This window comes from Oryx dammah, unplaced genomic scaffold, assembly GCF_014754425.2.
Source record: "Oryx dammah isolate SB20612 unplaced genomic scaffold, SCBI_Odam_1.1 HiC_scaffold_5, whole genome shotgun sequence".
Taxonomy (NCBI): domain Eukaryota; kingdom Metazoa; phylum Chordata; class Mammalia; order Artiodactyla; family Bovidae; genus Oryx; species Oryx dammah.
In genome coordinates, this window is record NW_024070189.1 from 65389782 (window position 1) to 65413587 (window position 23806).

Genomic DNA, 23806 nt, shown 5'->3' on the forward strand with positions numbered 1-23806 from the left:
CCTGTCAGACGCTGCCGCCGGGACTCTGGCCTAGGCCACCTGAGCTAGTACCCGGCTTGCCCCGGGTCTTCGGATCCGGCGGCAGCGCACGTCACCACCGTCAGCGTCCCCCCCGCAACGCAGCAGGCCCTGTAGCCCTCCGTTTTTGTGGCAGGGAGGGGCGCCGGCGTCGCCACGTGACGCTCTCGTCCCCGCCCGGCCCTGGTCACATGGGTGGCGCGGCCGCTGCGTCAGTCAGTCCTGGCTGCGGTAGTCGAGCCGCCGTCGCCAGCGGACGGGGCGGGGGAGCCCAGTGCCAGGTCCTCCTCAGCCCGCCCCTGTCGCCTCAGCCGGCCGTCGGGGGCTAGGCCCGACAGTCATGGAGCGGGGCGGGACCTCCGCCTGTGGTGTGTGAGGTACGTCGCCGCCGCCTGCGCTTTTTGAGACCTCTCGAGCCGCCGCCGCCGCCCGGAGCTCCTCGCCCTTGGCAGCCTGTCGCCGCCCCCCCGGCGGGCTCGAATGCGCGTCCCGTGAAGGTGCAGGCTCGGCGCCGCCTCTGCCGCAACAGGGAAATGGTTCGGGCCTAGCGGAGCCGAGACTGGAGGTGAGAACAGCCGACGGACTGACTGAGGGCCGGGCCGGCCGCGGGGAGGGGTGGGGGGAGGGGAAAACGGGGTTCGCCTGGGGGCTCGGAGAGACCTTCCAGGTTAGGGCTGCTCGATCCGGCTTCATCCCTCGTCTTCGCCTTCCACCCCCGACCCTCAAAAAAAAAAAAAAAAATAATGAAGAAGAAGAAAAGAAATTTTAAAAGGCTAACCCAATCCTAACAAAAATTCCCAGAAATCCATCTTCACCGTTTCTCCTTTCGTCCCTTAATCCGTTCCTTCCCTCAGAAATTCATCATCGACTGATCTGTTACTTTTTAATACCTTCCTCAATTTCAAGTTTTCTAGTTAAAAGAGAGAATAGGCCTCGGTTCTGGCTATCATTACCCAACTAGTTCTCGCTTTCCTTCTCGCGATCCTGCGCACGTCCTCCTCCTCCTTCTCCCCCGGCCCCCCCCCCGCAAAAAAGAAAAAAAAGGAAAATTTCCGCCTTCGACTGGCGAAGGGGATTGACTAAAAATGGGAATATGGGGGTGTAATACTTGAATAGCCCCCATAACTTCTGAATCGCCGTGCTAGCTAGTTACCCCGATAGCTTGTATTTGGGTATTGATGTGTAGGCCTTCCCTCCAGCTGCCTGTGCCCGGGGTTAATCTCGTAATTGACGTCAGTGCTTTGTTCCTTCCACTTTGCTGTTCCTTCCACTCTTTGAGGATGGATCATGGGATATAGGAGTTTGAGGAGCATCCTTATTGTTTTTTCTTTCACAAACGATATCATTTATAGGAAGTTGAAGGTACAGATGTGAAATGCTTGCGTATAGAGTTCAGCCTAAGACGAAGAGTTCTATTTAGGGTTCTCAGACAGTTGCAATTCAGAATTGTGCGATTTCTTTTCTGCTGACCTGTTGGAGATTTTAAACTAAGGCCAGTCCCTTTTCCAGTTACCAGTACTTTTCCTGACGGAATTTAGGCTATAGTTGTTTGTGAATAGGATGTTTGAAAATGTGACGTTTAAAGTGTGTCTTGTGTTTGAGGGCTCAGATGTTAAAAGCACAGAGCTTTGTTTCCATACTGATAATGCAAACCTTTGTAAAGTGCTCCTTTTATTTAACAGTCCTTTAACTTACTAAAATTGAACTATTTATGAGAACTTTCTTGATTTTGTGTTTAATAAAGAGTCTCTGTGGCCAGTGGATCTTGCCTAGAATCATCTTTGGTCTTATGTTCCTGAAGAAGTGTTGGCAAGTGGCCATCTGGTTTTTAACAAAGCTGGCTTCTTTAAATTGCTTAGGTTTATTTTACTTTTTCGTCACTGCCTCTTTCAGTCTCCAAACACACAAAAAAAGTTATTTTAAATTCTCTTTTAGCCTTAACTTACCTGAAGCAATTAAAAAATTGTGTGTGTGTGTTTAACACCAGCAGTTTCATTCAGTTTACGGTGGCTTGCAGGCTCACGACTTTGGTTTTTGTTAGCTCTACAGGAACAGTAGCCAAATTTTGCTTTAAATAAAATTCTCTGTCAGGTGGGGACAAGATAGGATGTTTGTGAATGACCAAACCTTTACAGTTTGATTAAAAAAAGAGCTTAGCTGTATTCATTGGAAAATAGTCTACCATTTTGAGGTGTAAAGGGGATTCTACAGTGCTCTGAAGCTGTGTAATTAAGTATTCTTAAAGATAGCATCTTTTCATTTAGATTCAGTTTCTGCTTGTCAGATGATGTACATTCCCTTCTCTGTGCCCTTAAGATGTTGTACCTCTTTGTGAGAGTTGATGCATTCTGCTTTTTATTGTGATTTTTTTATAGGTCTGTTGTGTCTTTAGAGCAAGGACTGTATATCTTTGTGTCCTCCCCAATATTTTATACAGTTATTAGGTTGAATTTGAATGGGATATCCAACCCAAGATTTCACAAAAGGGTACTCCTAAAAAAATCATGTGAGCAAGCGACCAGTATTTGAAGGGGAAAAAGTAACTATCAGCTACAGAAGATGACAGAAGGTGAAGACTTCTAAAATTATGTATCTTTTGTTTTTAAGGGTTAAGGTAAATGTCATAGTTTTATTTGTACCTGAGAGGAACAAAGAAAACAGGTGTTTCTTTTGTGACCATCTACTGGTTTAGAATGGAGTCCAAAATGTATGAGGCCTTCTCTTCAATTTTTTTTTTTCATAAAAATCAATGAGGTATTCCTAAAGTAGCAAACGAAGGTACACCTGGACAGTGACCCAGAAGTGAAGTGTGTATTATAAAAATAGATGACTTAGATTTTATTTGATTTTATTAGTTTTTTAAATTTATTTTTTATTGAAGTATGTTGTGTTAATTTCTACTGTATAGCAGTGCCTCAATTACACACATATATACATTATCTTTTTATATTCTTTTCCATTATGGTTTACCCCAGGATATTGAATATAGTTCTTTGTGCTGTACAGTAGGACCCTTGTGCTGTACAGTAGGATAAACATACAGAATGTTCATCCATTCTGTATGTAATAGTTTGCATCTACTAACCCTAAACTCCCAGTCCATCCCCCACCCTAGTTGCCCCCTCCCCAGGCACAAGTCTGTTCTCTATATCTTTTGAGTCTGTTTCTGTTTTGTAGATAGGTTCATTTGTGCCATAGTTTAGATTCCACATAAGTGGTATTTTATGTTATTTGCCTTTCTCTTTCTGACTTCACCTAGAATGATAATCTCTAGTTGCTTCCATGTTGCTGCAAATGGCATTATTTTGTTCTTTTTTATGACCGAGTAGTATTCCGTTGTGTATATATGCACCACATCTTCTTTATCCATTCATCTGTCAATGAACATTTAGGTTCTTTTTTATGACCGAGTAGTATTCCATTGTGTATATATGCACCACATCTTCTTTATCCATTCATCTGTCAATGAACATTTAGGTTGTTTCCATGTCTTGGCTATTGCGAATAGTGTCGCAATGAACATAAGATGCATGTATCATTTTGAATTATAGTTTTTGGCCAAGAGTGTGGTTGTTGGATCATATGGTAGATTTTATTTTTTATTTAAGCTTTATTCTACAGATTCTTAGAGTTATTATTATTCTTACTATAAAATCTTTTCTGTATAATATATATAAAGTTTTTTCAACTTTTTAACCCCCCAGTCTTCATTATGCTTTTCCTGCTTCCTTTTTTATTTCCTCTAAGTTGGAACAATTATATCTGACCTCTGGGATGGTGTTTGCCAGTCTCAGTTATTATGGAATAAGGTATAGTCAGTGGCTAAAAACTGCTTAAAGCTAACTTGACTTGTTACCTTGCCACCTTTCTCTTTGGTTTAAGAAAAGCACCCCTACACTTGTAGTTAACTCCTCATACCCAGAAATTGACTCTATAAATAGATTGTTCTGGATAAAGCCAGTATGGTTTGGCTACCAAGATACTGTCGTGATCTGTCCTGGAACTGGGCTTCCTCAGCTTCTTTGACTTTTTCTTTTTGTCATCATTAGGATGGGGACAATTTTATGGAAAGGTGAGTACAGTCAGTGCTCTTCATAGATAGGTCTTCCCACCTCTTTCCAGTTGCTATCATTTCTTCTATCTGGAATATCACTTTTCCTCTTTTATTCCTACCTCTTTACATTTCACCATCTTTTAAGGCACAATGCGAATACCATTACCTTAAGTTTTACTTGACTCCACCCTACTCTAATTGTGCCCTATCTCCTTTGAGTCCTTGTATCACTGTATCTCTCTTAATAATTATGTGTTATGCATTAACTATGGAACTGTAGCATGTTGGATGACTTCAAGCACAGTCAGGGAAGACTCACTAGTAGAATAAAGACTGTTATACTATATTATTGGGTGGTTCTAAGAATTAAAGCAATAATCCAATTTAAGATTTTACTTAAAAAATTAATAGTGATTCCTTAATATCATCACATATTGTAGTCATTGTTCAAATTTCCCTTACTGGAGTTTTTGTTTTATTTTTATTTATTTATTTTTTTTTGCCCTTTTCTTCTCCAGGGGACCTTCCCAATCCAGGGATCAAAGTCAGGTCTCCCACACTGCAGGCAGATGCTTTACAGTCTGAGCTACTAGGGAAGCCCACACATAAAATGGATAACAACAAAGTTCTACTATATAGCACAGGGGAAATACATTCAATATCCTATATTGAAAAGAATATGAAAAAGAATATATATGCATAACTGAGTCAGTGTACCGTACAGCAGAAATTAATACAATACTGTAAATCAACTATATTTGAAAAACATTCAAAAAAATATTTTCTCCAAGGTAAAAATGAAAAAATCTAAGGTGGGAAGCATTGGAACCAGCCTCACTGGCATAGCTAGGAATTCTGTGGACAGTTCCTGCCAGTTCGGAAAATCATCTCCAGAGAAATAGACCTCTCTAGGCCTGTGAAAATCAGAACATCAGCCTTGAGTTATCTCTTGTCTGAGTGAACACTACCGTTCTCAGTGTGCAACTGATTTAGATTCTTCTCTTTTTGCAAATAAGGGGACAACATAAGTCATGAAACTGCTTTTACAAATTTAGCGTAATCTGACTTCAATAATCTAGAACCCAGAAATCACCAGAATATTTTGTTTTTACAACGTAATATTGTTTTTACTTTTCAGAGGATACATCACAGAATGAGACCATTTCAACGATTCCTGTATCACATGGTAAACATAATTCCTGAAAATAAGTATAAATTTATCTCTGAGCTTGTTTAGCAAAAAAAAGACATTTGTCAGTTGAGATGAAGTCTTCTAAAAGGAATTAATCGCACATGTAACTTTTTTTTTTCCTTTTTTTTGCACTTGTAACTTTTTAATGAGGACTTTTAGATATTAGATTGAATGAGTTTACCATGTGATACAGGAATCGTTGATATGGTCTCATTCTGGAGTTTTTGTTTTAAACAGTCTGTCTGAATTAGGATCCAGATAAGATTCATACATCATATTGGATTGATGTGTGTCTCAACCCTCTTTTCTTTTTTCCTCTATGGGTTCCTCACTGTCTTTTTGTTTTTATTCCTATGCAGTTGGTTTGTTAAAGAAACCATGCCTTTGCCCATGAAAAATCGCATAGTCTGGATTTTGCTGATTACATCCCTGTGGTTTCATGTAATATGTTCCTCTGTCCACTGTTTTTCCTGTAAATTGGTAGTTACATCTAGAAGCTTGATCCAGTTCAGACATGAATTTTCTTTTTAATGGGAAGAATACTTCATAGGTAGAGTTGTGTACTTCCCATGTATTCTTGAACTCTCAGCCTGGCTTCTCATCCTAGCATGCCAGTAAAATTGCTCTTACCAAGGCCAACTGTAACTTCTGCATTGTCAAATTGTATAGTCATTGCTTAGTCGTTTACCTCTTTCTATACTTGATATTGTTACCCATTGTCTCCTTGATAACTGTTTATTTACTTGACTTTTATGACTCTGTCCCTTTCCTGCCTTTCTTAGAACTAGCTGCCTCTTTGCAGATGCTTAATTCTTTGCTAATCATATTGATAGTTATGAATTTTCACCTTGACCTGTTTTCACTCTTCTGGGTGATTTCATCCATTTTTATTGCTGTAACTACCATCTTTAAGTGTTTTAAACTCACTAGAACTCTTTGATCCAACTGACTATCCCTCTTGAGATTGCCCAATAGGTAACTTGTTTTAGACAGGAAAATGACACATTCCTAACTTAAGCAAAAAGAAGCATTTATTGGAATTCCCATGAATTCTCAGTAAGTCAGTCAAGCCATAGGAGGACAGCTAGACGTCAGAAAGAACTAGATGCAGAGGCTCCATGTGAGGTCAGGAGTATCCTCTATATCTCACAAGGTACATTTTTTTTTTTTCTACAAGATACTATTTGTGTGTTGAGTTAGTTCTCTTCTGCTGCCGATCAACTTTAATACTTACTAGTGTCTTGAGTTTTAAATCTTGTATCTTCTGCCATCAGAGAGGCTGACCTGATTCTTAATCTCAGATCTCAATAAAGGGACTCATTAGGTTATATGTCCACCTGTAGACCACAGCTTTGGCTACAGGGTTGCATCCTGCAGAGAAGAGGAATAAAGGACATGCTAAAACAGTTGTCCAGTTCATTCATTCCATGGCTATTTAGTACACACAGAGTCCTACTTTTCTTATATATATTTAATATTTTGTTTAATATAATAGCACAATATATACCAGCAAACACTGTCATCTCTGCTACGGAAATAACCCAAATCATATCTACTTACTGCATCCAGAGGTCATTGTTCTCTGAGTCCAGATTCTAAAGGTGATATACTCTTTGGTAATCAGGCCTAGATATGCTTTGTCACAGGTCTGAAAATTGTGAACTAAATACTAAATTTAAGCATTCCTAACATAACTGATACACAGTGATAGGGGAAAAAAACCCTGAAACTCTTAGGAGGGGAAGGGAAAGGAAGGTATCATTGTTCCAAAACTTATACCATGTCTTGCTGGACAGGTACAGTATAAGGTGAATGATAGAACTAGCAAATCACATGGGCCTTCATTTGTTGACTTATTTCCTTGCAAATGGAGTGAGTTCTTTGATGATCCAAATGAAGATTTTCAGTTCTGTTCACTAGAAAGATTTTGCTTTTCTGTTGTTTTAGGTTGAGGCTTACACTTAGAGGGCATTTGAAAGAATTTTAGAAGAGGGCAGTTCTGTTGCCTTCACACAAGGATGGACACGTTATGGTTGGTAGGTCCAGTGCTGCCTGCTTTTGTATGGCCTGAGAACTAAGAGTGGTTTTAACATTTTTAAAATGGTGAGAAAAAAATCAAAAGAAGAATATTTTGTGGTATATGAGAATTATAGGAAGCTCAAAATTCAGTGTCCCTGAATAAAAGTTTTACCAGAGCACAGATAGCACACCCATTTGTTCACTTATTATATGTAAGTGCTTTTGCTACTACAGTGGCAGAGTTGAGTAGTCCTAACTTTATGCCTATAAAGCCAAAAATATTTACTTTAAAAAAGTTTATCAACTTCTGTCTTAGCAGATCAAATGGCCCTTAGTGGATATTTTAGTCTGAGGATTGCCTTAGGGTTGAGGAGTTAGTTATAAGGTCCTGTTTAGTGTGATGACCGTTAGGGTATTTTTTGTCTGATTGTATGTATATGTATCTATTTGTATGTATGTATATGTGTAGATATATGTATATGTGCGTATACGTGTGTTTATACACACATACTTGCATATATAGATAGATATTTAAATAAAACAGATGGGGTCTGCACATTGGCCTAGCTTTAGTTAAAAATTCAAACTTTACCTGTCAACTGTACCCTGAAGGTAAGATCACACTCTAGCTTCTGTTGTAACGTAGTTGCTCTTAGTACATCTGTGTGAATGGGTGACAGAATTTGGAGAACTGGGCATGAGTGAGCTTCTAGGAGTAGAAGCTGATCAGATAGTCCCCATAAGTATTAATTATGTTGAATTTAACTATTCTACTACTTCTCAATCCCCTCACTCCTAAATTCTGTTTTCCTTCCTCAGAGATTATACCACTATCATTTTTCCCAGAAACCTGCAGGTTGTCCTTGATTCCTCTGTTTTGCTTCTCACATCTGTCTATCCCCAAAATGCTACCTCCATAAAATCTTTGAATCCAAGCCCTTTATCTACATTATCAATACTCCTACCATTACTGTCTTAATCCATGCTTTCATTTCTTACCTGGGTTATTGCAATAGTCTTCTCATTTGTTACCTTGTAATCTACTTCATCCTTTACCAGAGTGATTTTTTTTTTTTCCCCTCAAATTGCAAATTCACTTCTCCTTGAACTCCTTAGTAGTGTGGCATTTTCTGTAGTATTCCAACTGGGGATTCTTGTACATTAGTGAATTTTATGTTAACTTCTAAAGGACTGATTTGTAGCCAAGTAATCACTTGGGAATTTAGGTTTTGTTTATTAACATGTTTGTGCCAAGTTACAAAGCATTATAACTAATGCTTTAAAGCATCATTATACTAATGATGCTCAGGCAGGGCAAGACGGCGAGTTAAATTGGATCATGTATGTGTTGATATAAACCTGGGCTAATAGTTAGTATTATATTTTCACTGTAAGGTGTATCTGGTAGATCCCATCTTGTAATTAATCAATATAAAACAGTTTGTTTGCAGTATGAGTGTTTTATTCAAACTTCAGCAGTCGTTATTCTACATACACATTTAACATAGTTTTCATTAAGTTACATGCATGCTCAGTCGTGTCTGATTCTTTGCAACCCCATGGACTATAGCCCACCAGGCTCCTCTGTACCAGGGATTATCCCTTCAAGAATGTTAGAGTGGATTGCCATGAAGGGAAACCACAAGAGAACAAGAAAGATTGCCAGAGTTAGCAAGTAAGGCCTCTTTAAAATTGACATTTAAGGACTGCTAGCTGGTATGGTGCAGAAGGCAGTGGGCACCCCACTCCAGTACTCTTGCCTGGAAAATCCCATGGACGGAGGAGCCTGGTAGGCTGCAGTCCATGGGGTCGTGAAGAGTCGGACATGACTGAAGTGACTTAGCAGCAGCAGCAGCAGAACCTTATTAGCAAGAATTTAGGGTAATTAGGGTAGGGGCTGATGTAAGTTCACAAGCCTTGAGTATATACTTTCAGTCAGTATGTTAGCATTTTTTCTCTCACCTTTTTTTTTTATGTATTCTAAGGCACTAAATGGGCTTCCCGGTGCCTCTAGTAGTATAGAACCCGCCTGCCAATGCAGGAGATGGAAGAGACACAGGTTCGATCCCTGGGTCCAGAAGATCCTCTGGAGGAGGGCATGGCAACCCACTTCAGTATTCTTGCCTAGAGAATCCCCACGGATGGAGGAGCGTGGTGGGCTACAGTCCATGAGGTCGCAAAGAGTTGGACGTGAATGACGCGACAGCACGCAGGCAAAGCACTAAAATATATTTCAGGAAATTCAGATACTTTTTTACCACTTGTCTTGGAAATAAGCAAGTGAAGATGAAATTGATTAGAAAGAATTCCTTTCTAGTGTTAATTCTAAAGAACCTTTGCTATGTAATGCTTTTTAACTTTTGCTGAATTTGGTAGATGCATTTTTAAGTAATAAAACTTTTATTTAGCCTTTTGGACCTGTGTTATTTTCTCTTGGCTTCCTCAGGTCCTATAAATGAAAGCAGTCTTGCAGTACTTTTTGAGCCGATCGTTTCTTTCTGAGTGTTGTTACTGAAACACTCAGTTTTCATACCATCTCAGTTTGCCAAGTATGACACTGAGATTTTATAGTCTAGCACTTATATTTGGTGAACATTTGAGAGTACAGGGTTTAAGTAAAAATAGAAATTAATCATTTCTATACTTGTGGTTTTTTGTTTTGTTTTTTCTTTTAGAGAAATTGCTTTAAAAACAACAGAATTTGTTAAGTATCAATAATAATGATTTATTGGGTTTATAATGTATTGAATGCGGGAAAAAGAAAACCTACTGTCTCATTGTTGTGAAATGTAAGCAGGTCTTAAGAAACGGGAGACTGTGTGGGTAAAAAAAGATGGGCAACATATCTGAAACACAACTTTTAGTAAGTACTCTCACTGCCTCTTTGACTCTTGAGGCTGTAAGACTTTAGTGTTACCTTTATAAAATTCATCAAGTGTTTTGAGTTTATATCTGTTGTATGCCAGCCATTAAGTTAAGTGCTAGAGAGGAGAGGGGAAGTTAAATGATATCTTTAGTTCTTTCTCTCTAGAGGCTTATAATATGGAGATGAGTAGAGAAAGCAGGTAGAAGAATAACAATAATGTGAGGCAAATGTTAGTGCCAAATGAAATACAAAGAAATGTTTCAGAAAGTAAATGAGTTTCGGTCCCAGAGGATTCTTAGAGACCTTCTTGGAGGAGGGGTGCTATGTGATAAACTTTCAAATGGATGTGTATGGAAATAGAGAGAAGGAAGGACATTATATGTAGAGGGACTAGTTTGAGCAAAGACCTGAATCTGAATATGTGTAGGTTATTTTTGGGCTCACATAAGTACTGAAGTCTTTATAAAAGTAGATAGAAATTGGACTTTGGACAGCTTTGCAACCTGAGATAAGATTGTTAGATTTCCATAGAGAGGAGAGTTATTAATGACTTTTAAGTAGAAAATGTCTTAATTAGATCTGTTTCATAAAGTTGTAAAGATAATTATTGGTTCATACATTACATAAGTTTCCAATAAGATACCTTTGCAGGTTTTAGATATTTGTATGCTTTCAAAGTAAGAAACTGAGTCAAAAGATTTTCTTCTTTATAGAGAGATTTCTAAAATTTGACTTTTAACTATTCTTTCCACCCATTTATTTATCTTTAAAGATAAAGGTGGACTTCTCAGTTTGATTTGTTTATATGCTTTTAGAGTGGTAGCACAGTTTTTTGAGATAAATTTAAACGAATTAAGTTTGGTTTAAACATTTCTCAAGTATTAGTAAATGCCCGAAGTATAATTTTATTTAGTTATGTTTCTAAAACAGCTTCAGGGCATGTAACCGTGCAGGATTACTTACTAAGGGAAGCAGGAACATTTAGTTTTAGTACTGGGAGAAACATTATCTAAAGAGAGGCAGCTGGCTACAAGTAATATGAATACTCATATTCTAATGCTTACACTTAAGTGTGAGCATACTTGCGTATGTAATAAGCATTTCTGCTCTTCAATTAAGGTTTTAAATTGTCTAATATTTTAAAAAGAGCAACTCAGTTTATTAGTAATAAGTTTGGCAAATAGTGTTTCAAATTGGATACTGCTTAATAACATAATAAACCTTGAATGTGATACTGTTTGATTTCTAAGGTGAGGAAGTATCATTAAAGTATCAGAGTTGTATATACAGCTTAACACATTAGTAAAGAAATACATTTCAGTTCTTGTCAATCTCAAATCATTAAATGCAAATATTAAGAATCTACTAAGTTAAAATGTGTTGCAGAATAGTGTCTGATTTTAGTGTGATATAAAATACTAATTGTTTCAATTTTGAAATATTAGTATTTTAAAAAATTATTTTTTTTTGGCTGCTTCAGTCATGTCTTAGTTGTGGCACCTAGGGTCTTCTTTGCATCATGTAGGATCTTTTGTTACAGTGCACAAACTCTCATTGTGGCGTGTGGACTCAGTAGTTGTGGTGCTCTGTCCTAGTTGTGCCAAGGCATGTAGGGTCTTGGTTACCTGACCAGGGATTGAACCTGCATCCACTACACAGCATGGTGGATTCTTAACCACTGGACCACCAGGAAAGTCCCAAAATAATAGTGTTTTGTGGTATTAGGTAAAGGATATCATGATCTCAAGATATTATCTCCTAATAAATGAGATAATCACTCCTTTTTTATCAGGTTGTGAAGTTCATTAGCTTACCTATTTGGTTGTCTGCTAGGTTATATTCAGGTATGCGATGCTGGAAAACACATTCACGGATTATTGTCTAGTGGAAGAGGAAATACTAATGAACATCAAAATAAGTTTATACTTAATTGTGATCAGGTACTCTGAAGAATTATCTGCATGAATTTCCTTAAGCTGGAAGGAGTACCACAAGTTCAAGAAACCCGAAAACAGACCTTAGTGGGAGCTAGGAGGGGAGGGTGTCAGGATATAAAATGAATCTGATGAGATACGTAGGCAGGAGTCACATCAGGAGAAAGTCAAGTCCTGGCTTTGCAGGCCAATGTTAAGTACCTTAAAGTTTATCCTACAGGTGGAAAGCTTACTAAAAGTTTTTAATCAGGGTTTGAGTGACATAATCTGATTTGTGTTTTAAAAAGATCACTTTGACTGCTGTATAAAATATGGATTAGAGAGAGAAGAGGAAAACTAGGAGTCCCAATCAGAAGGCTCTAGCATTTGTCCAAGTCAGAGATAAAATGATGGCTTGTTTGAACAGTGGCAGTAGAGGAGGAAGTGAACTGATAAATACAAGATATATTTTGGAGGCTATGATTATGGATTGGATGTGGAGAGAGGTTGAAGGGAGGATTCAGCAAGAGCAGTTTGTTGGTAGAATAAGGATCACTGGGAGCAGGAGTTGTTGAAGTGAAGGGAAAAGAGATCAAGAAATCAGTTTTGGATGTACTGAGATTGATATTCCTCAGACAAAGAACATGATCAAACAGATCCCTGAATTTGTGGTTCTCTATCTCAGAAGAGAAAGGGGTGATGTGGAGCATATCTTGGTATTTGTAGTGTAGCCATATAGTTGGTATTTTAAGCCATGAGAATGTAGGGAAAGAATGTAAACTTAATCAGAGACTGAATAAGACCCATGACTGAGTGCAGAGGAGCACCAATTTTTAAGAGGTCTGGTAAATAGAACGGGAAGAACGTGATGCTAGGAAAACTGGGAGGTTATAGAGGCCAAAAATATGTTAAGGAGCCATTACTGGCTGAATATGTGGAATGGTAGGTCAACTAAAATGATAGAGTGTCTGTTGAATTTAGCAACTTGCAAATGAGTGTGATCTTGGCAAAGGAGTGGAATGTGGGAAGCTGGAAACAGAATGTTGCAAGGTTGGAAACAGAATGTTGCATAGTGATTGGATACATTTTGGAAAGCAGTTTGTGTGTATCAGTTAAAATAGATGCTCATTGCCTGAAACCTAGCAATTCCACTTGTAGGTATCTGTTCCAGAAAAACTCACTCAGTCATTGGTACAAAGAAAAGTATATAAAAATGATCATTATAGCATTGTTTGTAATGGCAGAAAAAGAGGAAACAAATCTGGAGGGTGTATAACACAGTAGTGGAAATAAATTAACTACAGCCACATGAAGTCAGGATGGATTAACTTCAACATAATGTTGAAAATTTTAAAGGCTCAGAGTCTTTATAGAGTATACCATTTTTAAAGGTTGAAAAATATGCATAACAATTCAATGTCTTATTTAGGGATTCATACATATATAGTAAAAATATAAAGAAATTTATGAGAAAATGATTAACACCAAAATCAGAATAGTGGCTGTCAGGAAGGGAGCACAGGAGATGTGATCCAGGAGGGGTACACAGTAGCCTTCATTGGCAATGCTATGTTTCCCAGGCAGCTTGGTAACCCAGGTATTCACTATATTGCTCCGAACACCTTTTGGGTAACTTTTAAATGAAACAAATGGTTTCAAAGAAAATGGGAGAATCACCAAGAGTCCTTCCCATGGAGGAGAATAGAGGAGAGGTAGAATGGTTGCTTGAGAGATCTATGGGATCAGGAAAGACTTTCTTTTTTTAAAGAAAAATATGTTTGAATGATGATAGAAAGGATTAATTAAAGAGAAAAGTTGAAGTTGCTATAGAAAGGTCAGTTACTGATAAAAGTCTAGAATAAGATAGCAAAATGGGCATAATTGTTCTTTGATAGATGCTTTTTCTTTTTTAGCCAGAGGAAAGAAGAAAATGGATGCAGTGCTGATAGTTTGAAAGTTGATGGTTGATTGATGAGAAGATTTCTCTCTGATCTTTAATCTTTTTAATCTTTGTTCAGTAAGACAAGGTCATTTGTGGAATGGAAGTGAGGAGGAAGAGTCATAGAGCCCCATGAAAATTCTTGTGAGGAATAGGAAAGAGCATTTGTCAGAGAAAAATAGTAAAATTTCTGGGAAGCTTTGAGGGCCTAGTCGAAAATGATTTATGAAACGTTATTATGAGAAGTTAGATGGTATGTAAAGATATAATAAAGAAAACAAAAATGGTATGGAATTGTCTTTGCTTCCTTTTTTTTTTTTTTACTGTGTTATTTTTATTTTTTGGCCTTGTGGCATGGCATGTGGGATCTTAGTTCCCCAGCCAGGGATCTACCCCTCTTACCCTTACCCACATTGGATGCGCAGAGCCCTAACCACTGGAACACCAGAGAAGTCCCTTTACTAGTTAGTTTAAACCTGAAGGCTATAGAAGTCTCGTCAGGTGAAAGGTCCTTTCATGCAAAATTCTATTTTGGTACCTGATTTTTTTTTTTTAATGTGTGCTTGGAAGATAAGCCCAGCTTAGTTTTAATTTTTTAAATTGAAGGATAATTACTTTAGAGAATTTTGTTTTCTGTCAACCATCAACATGAATCAGCCATAGGTATACATATTTCCCCTCCCTCTTGAACCTCCCTTCCGTCTCCCTCCCCATCCCAGGTACCTGACGTTTTGTTATTGTTGGCTTTGATCTCCATAGGTGTACAACCTGTTTCCCTTGCTTGTAGGAAATGACCTCTTCAGACTCTCTTTGGGTGGAGAAATCCTGTCAAATGAGGCAAGAGGAATTTCTATACCAGTGAGGCTTTTTGCTTTAACATAAAGTTACAATTTAATAGCAGTTGTAATAAACTGGATTCTAAAATAATTGAAATCTTAGCTCATTTCTCATTTTGACTTTTGAAGTGTAAATCATTTAATAATCTACACTAGTTAAAAAAAAACCTTGTAACATTGCAGACACTAGTTCTGAACATTTGAAAAAGGCAACTTAAAGGTCACATTTTACTGTTTCAACCATTTTTGAGGTTTTGAATTTTAAAACTACATGTTTTTATTTAAAAAATTATAGGTGATGAATTTCTGGTTCACTGGGAATGCACCTTTTTTTAAACTATGAGTACTATATTTTCTTATTGTGGTTATATATATATATATATATAGTGAAATTTATTGTAGTACTTTTAAATGGACAGCTCAATGGCACATTTACAGTGTTGTGCAACTATCACTACTGTCCATTTTCAGGACTTGTTAATCATCTTGAACAGAAGCTCCATACACATTGAATGATAATTCCCTATTCCGTTATGCCCAGTGTCTTGCAACCACCATTCTGCTTTCTGTCAATTTGCCTTTTTTACATACCTCATGTAAGTGACTGGCTTATTTCACTTAGCCTTGATATCCTCAAGCTTCATTCATGTTGTAGCATGTGTCAGAATTTCTTTCCTTTTTAAGGCTAAATTATATTTCTTTGTATGTGTATACCACATTTTGTTTGTCCATTCATCTGTTGGTGAGCACTTGGGTTGCTTCCACCTCTTGACTTCTGTGGATAATGCTGCTGTGAACATGGGGTGTACAAATACCTATTTTGAGTTCCTGCTTTCAGTCCTTTTGGCTATATACGTGAGTGTATGATTGCTGGATCATATGGTAATTCTATGTTATACTCTTTGAGTGAGCAACAGACTTTTCCACAGCAGCTGCACCATTTTCCATTTTCACCAGCACTGCTCAGGGTTCTAATTTCTTCATATTCTTGCCAACATTTTTTAAACAAGATTTAAAAATGTTGATAATAGCCATCCTAATGGGTGTGATGTTGTATCTCTTAGTTTGGATTTCCATTTCTCTAAAGACTGATGATGTTAAGGATCACTTCATGTGTTTATTGGCCATTTGTATATTTTCTTTGGAGAAAAGCTTGTTCAAGTCCTTTCCCCATTTTTTGATTGAGTTGTCTTGGCATTTTTGTGGAAAATTTGTTACAAATGTGAAGTATTGATATATTTCCAGACTCCTGGTTCTCTTTTGAGGTTTCTGGTAAATTTTGAAATTGAGAAGTGTGTGTCTTCCAACTTTCTTCTTTTGCAAGATTGCTTTGACTATTCTGGAACTCTTGAATTTCCATGTGAATTTTAGTATCATCTCATCAATTTCTGTAAAGAAGTCAGCTGGGATAGTAATAGGGACTGTGTAGAATCTGTGGATCAATTAAAGGAGTATCTTCATCTTAATTCTCAAATCCATGAATAAGATTGTTCCCATTTTTTTTAGATCTTCTTTAATTTCTTTCAATAATGTTTTGTATTTTTCAGAGTTTGAATTTTTCTGTTCTTTTGTTAATTTTTTTCTAAGTATTTGTGTGTATGTGTGTGATATTGTAAATGGAATTGTTTTCTTAATTTCATTTTTGGTTTGTTTATTGTACTTTATAGAAGTAGAATTCATTTTTTTCTGTATATTGATCTTATGTCGTACAACTTTGTTGAGCTCATTTATTAGCTGTCACAGATTTTTAGTGGATTCTTTATGGTTTTCTACATATAATATCATTATTCTACTTTTCCTTTCCAGTTCAGAGCCTTTTATTTCTGTTTCTTGCCTGATTGACTTTACTAGAACCTCTGTACAGTATGGATTAGAAGTGGTGAAAGGACATCCTTGTCTTGTTCTTTTCTTGATCCTAAGGGGAAAGCATTCATTCTCTCACTATTAAATATGATAGCTCCATTTTCCTTGTAGATATACCTTGTTAGCTTTAGGAAATTTCCTTCTATTCCTAGTTTGTTGAGTTGTTTTGTCAAGAAGAGATGTTACAACTTGTCAGATGCATTTTCTACATCCGTTGAGATGGTCATCTGGTTTTTGTCCTGTATTCTATTGTTATGGTGTGTTACCTTAACTGATTTTTGGATGTTAAACCAGTTTTGCATTCCTCACTTGGTCATGGTGTATAATCCTTTTAATATTGCTGGATTTGGTTTGTTAGTATTTTGGGGGGGACTTTTTGTGTAAATATAAGGTTTGTATTGATCTGTAGAATTTTTTTTTTTTTTTTAGGTAAGAAATGGATTTACTCAGATTCAGAGAGAAGCACACTCCACAGAGTGTGAGCCGTCTGAGAGGGCGTCTCTACAGTACAGCAACCTGATCTGTAGATTTTTTTTCTTGCAGTGTCTTCGTCTAGTTTTCATATCAGGGTAATATTACCTTTACAAAATGAATTAGAAGTAGTTTCCTCCTTCCTTTGTTTGGGAAGAGTTTGTGAAGGATTAGTGTTAATTTTTTAAACACTCGTTAGAATTTACCAATGAAGTCATTCAGTTTTGAGCTTTTATTTATAAGAGTTTTTTTGACTGCTAATTCAGCCTCTTATTGGGTCTGTTCTGGCTTCCTGTTACTTCTTGACTTACATGATCTGGTGTCTTTTCAGGAATTTTGTCCATTCTATTTACCTACTTTGTTTGCATACAGTTTTTTATAGTATTCCTTTGTAATCTTTTATTTCTGTAAGGTTGGTAGTATTGTCCCCTCTTCATTTTTGCTTTTAGTAATTTTAATTCTCTTTTTTTTCTTCGTCATTGTTTACTAAAGGTTTTTCAACATTCTTGGTCTTTTTAAAGAACTAGCTTTTGGTTTTGCTAATTTTCTCTATTATTTTTCTATTATGTATTTTATTTCCACGCTAATTTTCATTCATTTCCTCCCTCCTGCTTTCATTTGGTTTAGTTTACTTTTAATTTTTTTTAGCTTTTTATTTATTTATTGTTTTAGTTTTTTAAGATTCGTTTAAAACCTTTCTCTTTGCTTAATATCGGTGTTTATAATTACACATTTTCCTTCAGCACAGCTTTAGCTGCATCTCATAAGTTTTGGTTTGGAGTTGTGGTTTTATTATTAAAATCTCAGAGTTTCCTTCTTAGGACTTCTTCCTTCTTTGACCAACTGGTTATTTAGGATTATATTGTTTATAATTTCCATACATTTGTGAACTTCTCAGTTTTCCTTCTGCTCTTGATTTCTGATTTCATCCCATCGTGATCCAATAACATTGTATGATTTCAGTCCTTTCAGATTTATTTAGATTTATTTTATGGCCTAATGTACAGTCTGTTGGAGAATATTCTGTGTGCACTGGAGGAGAATGTGTATTCTGCTTTCGTTGAGTGTTCTATACCTGTTAGACCTAGTTGAAATATTACAGTGTTGTTCAAGTCAGTGTATCAAAACCTGAGAGACTGTTAATATTTGTTCTATTCATATCCTTTATCTCTTGAATAACACCAGATTATTTTAATGTTGTGAGACCTCAGTTGTTTCTGATAGGGAAACGAGCAGTTGAAGCAGAAAGTGGGGATCCTCAATTCTTTAAAGGAACACACTGGTCTGAAACTTGTTAATAATGCCATAAAGATACAGGAAGAGTTGACAAAGATTTCTTCATTATCTTTTCAAAAACAGCTTTATTGAGGAATAATTTGCATTCCATAAACTCAGTTGTTTTTAAGTGTTCAATTCAGTGATTCTTAATTGGTTTATGAGTGTGCAGCTATCACTACAATTTAATAGCTGAACATTTCTATCACCCTAAAAAGATATGTTGTGTCTGTTTACAGTTACTCTTTATTCTTTGTTTTACCCTTATATTCTGTTTTTTAGAGGGAGTGGGAGGGGGGCTGCATACCAAGTGGCTTGTGGGATCTTAGTTCCCTGACCAGGGATCAAACCTGGGGGCCTTGGCAGTGAGAGTGCCAAGTCCTAACCTGGACTGTGTTAAATACTCTGCTGCTGCTGCTGCTAAGTCACTTTAGTCATGTCCGACTCTGTGTGACCCCATAGACAGCAGCCCACCAGGCTCCCCAGTCCCTGGGATTCTCCAGGCAAGAACACTGGAGTGGGTTGCCATTTCCTTCTCTAATGCATGAAAGTGAAAAGTGAAAGTGAAGTCGCTCAGTCGTGTCCAACTCTTTGCAACCCCATGGACTGCAGCCTACTGGGCTCCTCCGTCCATGGGATTTTCCAGGCAAGAGTACTGGAGTGGGTGCCATCGCCTTCTCCGGTTAAATACTCTGGACCATGTTAAATACCACTGGACTGTGTTAAATACTTGTATAGTGTTAAATATTCAAATACATTCAAATAGTTCTCTCATCTGATCCTTACCATCCAATTAGTATGGACGTTTTTTAAAGGACAGAAGTGAGATTTATGTAGATTACTTACCTAAATCATATGTCTAGTATGTTATATAGTCACAGCTAAATATCAAATATCCAGTTCCACTATAAAGGCAGTTTCACTTGGACATAGCTGCTAGTAGTGGATGGATAAGACTTACAATAACTGCAATGAGTAGCAACTCTATTAAAGGGCTGTTAAAGCCAGCCCTTTCCTTTGTTGAGTACCCCAGTCCCATGTAGTCCATAGTATAGTTCACTTTTAGTCTCTTGTTACAGGTAACTGAAAAGTAAAGATGCAGATAGCACATAGTCTATAGTAAAAATATTTAAAATTATTTATTTAGATTGATAGTTACTCCGTTGACATAAAGAATGGAAAACTCCAGAGAGGCTGAACAAATGCGGATCAAGGTGAAAGTCAAAAAGACAGAAAGAAATCAAGAGACTTGGAGAGAGTATTGACAAATTTCAAAAACTGCAGTGTGAGGTTTGCATTTTAGATTGAGGAGAGTGTAGGCCTGCCTGCAGAGTTTGGACGTAGTCCTGAAGGAGGAGCCAGAAGACTTGAAGAGGTGGTCAGTAGAGTAGGATGCAGTTTAGCATAAGATATAATTCTAACCTCATATTTCTCAGCTAAGATGTAGTACAGATTAGAAAAGCATGGTTATTATGTAATCAAAAGACTATCACTTTAATAGGAAAATGGACAAAGATGTAAATAGGCAGTTTACAGAAGAAGAAGTATGAAATATGAATGGCTAAGCAGCTCATAAAAAAGATGTGCAGTCTTAACTATCAGAGAAATTGAGTAGAATGCAGCTATGAGCTTTCAAGATCAAGGGCCATCTAGGAGTCATTCTTTATTTTTTCCCTGGCTTCTCGAACAGTGCCTAGAAGTAGCAGACAGGTTCCTGTATTTGTTGAATAAATAAAACAAGTAACGTTGGAATATTTTTTTTTAATTTCTTAGGTGATTCAATTAAAAAAGACTCATAATCCCTGGATTGAAAATGGCATGGTTAAAGGGCAGTGTCTGGCTCAGAGGTTAAAGCGTCTGCCTCCAATGCAGGAGACCCGGGTTCAATCCCTGGGTCAGGAAGATTCCCTGCAGAAGGAAATGGCAATCCATTCCAGTATTCTTGCTTGGAGAATCCCATGGACGGAGAAGCCTAGTAGGTTACAGTCCATGGGGTCGCAAAGAGTTGGACGCAACTGAGCAACTTCACCTTCACCACACTGTTATTAGTAGGCTGTCTATTAAAACAATATTTTTGAAAAGCAGTTTAGTGGTATACATTAAAGTGGTATAGCATATATCCTTTGACTCAGCAATTTCACATGGAGAAATTTATCTGAAACAAAAAAAGTGTGCACACACATGTACAATCATTATAATGTTTGTCATACAGAATTCCAGATACAACCTCTTCAGGGGCTTTCTGGTTAAATGAATACTATGCAGGCAATAAAAGCATGAAAATTCATACATATTGTCATGGAACTATGTTCATTACTTCTTAAATGAAGTAAGAATTGTATGTGTAATAATTTTCACCTTTACTCTCTGACTCCTTGGAATATGATTTATTTCAGGGAAGTGAAACTATTGGTGACTTTACTTTCTACTTTATAGTGATCATATTAGAGTTTGGGGGCCAAGAACGAGTATTCCTTGCGTAATTGGAAAAACAGACCCATCAAGGTTTATCTTTTTTGAAAAAGGAACCTTTTTACCCTGTTTGTAGGAATGTAAATGGGTGTCGCCACTATGGAGGACAGTATGGAGGTTCCTGAAAACCTAAAATAAGAGACACTGTATGATGCAGCAGTCCCACTCCTGAGCGTGTATCTGGAGAAAACTGATTCCAAGAGATACATGCACCCCGTTGTTCATAGCAGCACTATTTACAGTTGCCGAGACATGGAAGCAACCTGTGTCCATCAACAAATGAACGGATAAAGGTGGTGTGATATATATACACAATAGTATGTTACTTAGCCATGGGAAATAATGAAATAATGCCATTTGCAGCCACATGGATGGACCTAGAGATTATCATACTAAGTAAAGTAAATCAGAGAAAGAGAAATGTCATATGATAGTGCTTATATGTGGAATCTAAAAGAAAAATATACAAAGAACTTATTTACAAAACATAAATAGATTTAAAGACATAGAAAACAGTTACCAGAGGGGAAAGAGGGAAGGGATAAATTAGGAGTTTGGGTTAAAAATATACGAACTACTGTATATAAAATAGATAACCAGCAAGGACCTACTATATAGCACAGGGAACTGTAGTCAGTATCTTGTAATGACCTATAATAGAAAGGAATCCAAATATATATATGTCTATAACTAAATCACTTTGCTGTAAACCTGCAACTAAAACAATGTTGTAAACTATATTTTACTAAAAACAAATTTTTTAAAGTTTTGTCTTTTTTGGAAAATACACAGGTGGAAGACTATTCCCTATTAACATTTGCAGGAATGGCCAAAATACTGAGCAATAAGAAAGATGATTTAACTAAATACGGAGACATGTTTCATATTATGCATGAAAACTGGATATTCAGATTTTCAGTTTTCTTGTGTTTAGCTTATGAGAATGGTCATGGGCATGTTTTCCTATTAGTTGAGTTAGTTGTATTTCTATATACTCAGCACCCAAGAATTCTACTTTGAAGTTTAAGCTAAAGAGATAATGAGGCTGTCAATCATATGGCATACATTGTGTTGCACCTACTTTTCCTTACATAACAGCATTTATGGAAATTCCCCAGGTTAGCTGGAAATTATCTACTTCATTTGCTTTAATAAATCATGGTTTATTTAACCATCTCTTTGTTCTCGGACATTCGATTATTTTAAATTGTTTTACCACTAAAAACAGTGCTGCAGTGAACATCTTTGTAGCCTATAGCTGTGCTTTTAATTCTGTGGAATACAGTTCCACAAGTGAGGCTACTGAGCTGAAAGGTTTGTCTTTATTCTGGCTGAGTTTGAACTGTCTTCACCATTTTAATAACTGTCATTTTAGAAAAGTACATGGCTCTTAATTGTTATTAAATAAAACATTTTATTATTGAATTGGGCTTTTTAAACTGTTAAAATCCCACATGTTTTGGGATTTATTTCTTGCCTCTGTTTTACTGACCAATTTGTTCATCTCTTTACCTTGCTATTTTGATAATGGTGATGGATTATAATAAGTTTTAATCTAGTATGGCAGGTTACTCTTGTTCTCCCTGATGCTAAGTATATAATAGACACTTGTTGCATATTAAGTTAATAGTACACTTAATAATACTAAATTTTGCTTTAGACAATTTTTGGATGTTCATTTACTTTCATTGAACTGAAGCTTGGCCTGTGGATGTTGTCCCCTTCTTGCAAGTAATAAGTGTAATTTTTTTCTGAAATGTGATAAATCATGACACAGAGGAGTTGAGGAGAACTGGATATCAGAGTGGATTTGGAGGTGCACCTTAGTCATGAGAGAAATACTGTAAGCCCTAGAGGAGAAACAGTTTGATGGTAGTCCCAAGGCTGAAAAATGTTGGAAAGCACCCATCGTGCTCTAATATTTTAATCACTCTTAACCTTTCATATTTTATTTTTAAAATCTCAAACCTAAGAAAAGTATAATACAGATCTCTATACCCTTCACCTAGATTAACATTTTTACTGTTAACATTTAGTTGCTGCTTCTGCTACTCTTCCTTCTCCTCTTCCTGACTCTTTCCTTTACCTCTGTCTTTCCCTCCTTCCTTTATCCATTCCTCTCTTGTCTCTCCCTCCAACCCCACGTACGATACTTTCTATAGACATACTATCTATACATACTAGGTATAGATTCCAATGGGTATTGAACCATTTGAGAGTTGGCAAACATAACATTTCACCTGTATGTTGTATATGTCCTAAGTAAGAATCAAGGATTTTCTCCTACATAATGAAATAGAGTTATCACAGTTGAGGGACTTAACATTGCTATGTTATCTGAAATACCATCCATAAAAACAGAACTACCATATGATCCAACAAACAAAAGAAAACAAAAACACTTGAGATATATGCACCCTTATCTTAGTTGTGGCATTATTTGCAATAGCCAGGATATGGAAGCAGCCAGAGTTCCATTGGTAGATGAATGGATAAAGAAGATGTGATATATAAATATGTATAATGGAAAATTACTCAGCCATCACAAAGAATGAAATCTTTCCATTTGCAACAATATGGATGGACCTAGAAGGTATTATCCTAAGAAGTTAAATAAGTTCGACAGAGAAAGACAAATACTACATTATTTCACTTATATGTGAAATCTTAAAAAAAAAAAAAAAGAGCAAGCACAATAAAACAGAAACAGAGTTTTCATACAGAGAACAAACAGATGGTTGCCAGAGGAGGAGGGGTTGAGGTTGAAGGAAAGAAACAGGTGAGGATCATGAAGAGGTACAAACTCCAGTTAGGAAGTAAATGAATCAAAGGTTTGAAATGTACAGTGTGAGCAATATGGTTAGTAACTATATATTATCTTTGTATGG

The 23806-nt window shown here is 36.8% G+C and overlaps 1 protein-coding gene across 3 annotated transcripts in view; it reads left to right on the top strand.

Moving 5' to 3' along the window:
- Positions 1–237: 237 nt before the first annotated feature.
- The window catches only part of AFF4 (AF4/FMR2 family member 4), a 79460-nt gene continuing 55891 nt past the window's right edge, over positions 238–23806 (top strand). Inside the window, exon 1 of one of the 3 annotated variants that reach the window (XM_040240116.1) lies at positions 238–583. The gene's annotated coding sequence lies outside the window, so the exon portion shown is untranslated. The remainder of the gene's footprint in view (positions 584–23806) is intronic. The other 2 variants (XM_040240119.1, XM_040240117.1) reach the window with 2 other exon arrangements.